Consider the following 220-nt stretch of genomic DNA (forward strand, 5'->3'; position numbering starts at 1 on the left):
AATAATAATAATAATAATAATAATAATAATAATAATAATAATAATAATAATAATAATAATACATAATGATGATAGTAAAAGTCCGGCAAGAGCAAATATTCTGCTCAATACCACAGATTTGCTTGTCAGTTGTTTGACCTTAACCAGTTGAGCATGTGCCTTAGTGGCTGACAATATGTGCATCTCTGATCATGAGCAGAAGTAGTTGGGGAACATCATA

Source organism: Octopus bimaculoides, chromosome 13 (assembly GCF_001194135.2).
Source record: "Octopus bimaculoides isolate UCB-OBI-ISO-001 chromosome 13, ASM119413v2, whole genome shotgun sequence".
NCBI lineage: Eukaryota > Metazoa > Mollusca > Cephalopoda > Octopoda > Octopodidae > Octopus > Octopus bimaculoides.